Raw genomic sequence first — 2,962 nt, forward strand, 5'->3', positions numbered from 1 at the left:
TTAGGCATCCTTGCTAAAATAAGACTTCAGTTCTAAGGACAGCATTTGGACCTTTCTGGCAGGGACTCCTGGCCTGGGCAAGCACACTTGATGATCATACAGTGCCTGGGCCCTGCTCTCATGACCATCTGCTAGAATGGCTCTCTGCCCACTCACACGCTCACAGGATTGCTTCATTTGGACACAGGTGCCAGGAAAGCATAGGTGTAAATGAGCAGCCTACATAATAAAACAAAATTTCCTCTTCCCTTCAGGAAGATCCTTCCCCCATGACAGCCTTGCCACGGCACTCTGCATGGCATCTGATGTTTGATTAAACTCATACACATGATAGAACCAAAAACAGAATTGGAAGAAGCAAAGCCTGATAAATGGGTGGTTACAGAAAAAAGCAACCAATGATGACAATAGCTATGGTACAGGAAGATGTATGGATGAGTAATACTTAGAGGGACCAAGTTGTCATCACTCCAGATGTGTTTAGTTAGATCCTGTGATGGTTGCTTTTTGTCAGCTGAACACAAACCTAGATATATCTAGGAAGACAGAATCCCCATGGAGGGCTTGCCTCCACCAGATTATCATATGGGCATGTCTACACAGGAGTTTCCTTGATTAATAATTGATGGGTGAGGGTCCACTCCACTGTGGGAGGTACAAAAGAGCAATCTGAGCATGAAACAGGGAGAAAGTCAGTAAGCAGTGTTCCTCTGTGGTTCTTCTAGTTCCTGTCCTGACTCCCTTCATGATGGACTGTGAGCTCTAAAATGAAGTAAACCCTCTCCTCCCCTAGATTGCCTTTGGGAATAATTTTAAACGCAGCAACAAAAGGCAAATGAGGACAAATCATTAGAAATGAAGGAAGAAAGGAAATAGCCAATGTGTAACTGTAGCTTGGCTTGCATAGAGAAGGGCAAAAGTAGCACAGGAAATAGCATTAAAATCATGTGTGTAGACTGCCACCGGAAGAAATCCTCTTCCCTCCAAATCACAATGTTTTTAAGAGTTAAGTGTGAATAAAAATTAAGAACCGGCCATTGTCACTATGCCTATGTTATTTACACACAGTCCAAAATACAGTGACTTAAAATGAAAATCATCTCTCTGTGGGTTAGAATAATCAAGTGCACCTCAGGTCCTTGGGGGAGGTTGCAGTCAGGAGTCCATGCCTGGCTACCTCAAAGCCTTTATTTTCACATATGAGCTGAAAGATTTGAGAGCCAAGATCCCAGAAACCCTCAGCCATCATCCTGGCCATCAGCTTGGCAGTGGCTAATATTTGACAGCAGACAGATAGTCATCTAAAACCATTATAGAATATTTTTCTCCATCAACATTTGTGTTGTTTTGTCCCTGAAAAAAAGCATTTATTTTGTCCTTGTGAAGAAATGTTTAAAACATAAAAGCATTGCTAACATCATGGAAGGGTTCCAAAATGCTGTCCTAGTTTGCTTTCCGTCAGTTTGTCTTAGACTCCCGGCCACAACCCATCACTGGAGGAAGCCACAGGAGGAATTTAAGGCAGGAGTTTAAAGTAAAAACCTTGGAGAAATACTGTTTATTAGTTTACTCCCTCTTACTAGCTCAGCTGCCTTCTCTAGACAACCCAAGCATAACCTACAGTGCTCTGGACCCTCCTACATCAATTAACAATTAAGGAAATGCTTCACAAACATGGCTACGGCCCTATCTTGTTGAGGCAGTCCCTCCATTGAGGTTTCTCCTTCCTGGTTTATGTCAAGTCTACAGCTAAAGCTAACTACCATACTAACCCTCGACATTTCCATAGAGAAGAGAAACTGCTTGTCTTGAATTTTAAGCCATATGAATGTTTTAACAGGAAAAACAACTGTGAATATAATTCAATTAAAATTATTTTTATCCAATCAATAAGCTGCAGCAATCTATTTATAAGTCCCAAATAACACATATCCAAAATATTTTTAATGTTAAGAGGATAAAATATAAGTCTCGGCGTGAAGGCAGCCGGAGCGGATGTCTAGACTAAGATGAGGCTCCTGCTGCTTCTCCTGGTGGCTGCGTCGGCGGTGGTCCGCAGCCAGGCCTCTGCCAACCTGGGCGGCGTGCCCAGCAAGAGATTAAAGATGCAGTACGTCACAGGACCGCTGCTCAAGTTCCAGATTTGGGTATCCTGAGGGTACAGCCGGGTGTTTGAGGATTATTAGGCAGCTAGATATCCAGATATCCGAGCTGATGGAGAGAATTATCTCCCTCAACCAATTTATAGACATATAGCATCTTTCCTGTCAATCTTCAAACTAGTATTAATAGGTTTAATAATTGTTGGCAAGGATCCTTTTTTTTTTTTTTTTTTTTTTGGCATGCAAGCTCCTAGCATCTGGCAGTGGGGCCAAGAAAATAAGGTTTATGCATGTATGACGGTGTTCTTCTTGAGCAACATGATTGAGAACCAGTGTATGTCAGCAGGTGCATTTGAGGTAACATTAAATGATGTGCCCCTATGGTCTAAACTGGAATCTGGTCATCTTCCATCCACGCAACAACTTGTTCACATTCTTGACAATGAAATGAAACTCAATGTGCATATGGATTCAATCCCACATCATCGATCATAGCCCTACCTATCAGCACTGAAAACTATTTTACACTAAGGGATTTTGCAAGAGCAGTGTGACTGACATTATGAAGGCCTGTACTGAAGATAGCAGGCTGTTAGTACAAACCAGCTGTTTCTTGGCATGCACGTTGTACCTTTTGGAAAACCTCAGTGCAAGATAGTTTTTCCATCACTGGCACATGCTGAATTCTGCACATACATGGAGAGCAATGATACTGTGTAGCTTCCCCGAACCCACTGTTAATAGTTTCTTCTTCTTGATATGTCATTACTACTTGTAACTCTTTTCTTGGTCATGTTTGGGAAAGTACAGAATTGAATTACAACTTGAGTTTTTTTTTCAAGACATGCGTTAAGCTTGTT

The 2,962-nt window shown here is 41.8% G+C and overlaps 1 pseudogene; it reads left to right on the top strand.

The window, feature by feature from the left end:
- The first annotated feature begins 1,973 nt into the window (after positions 1-1,973).
- On the top strand, positions 1,974-2,709 carry LOC127233421 (thioredoxin reductase-like selenoprotein T; annotated as a pseudogene).
- The last annotated feature ends 253 nt before the right edge of the window (positions 2,710-2,962 follow it).

This window comes from Phodopus roborovskii, unplaced genomic scaffold, assembly GCF_943737965.1.
Source record: "Phodopus roborovskii unplaced genomic scaffold, PHOROB, whole genome shotgun sequence".
Taxonomy (NCBI): Eukaryota; Metazoa; Chordata; class Mammalia; order Rodentia; family Cricetidae; genus Phodopus; species Phodopus roborovskii.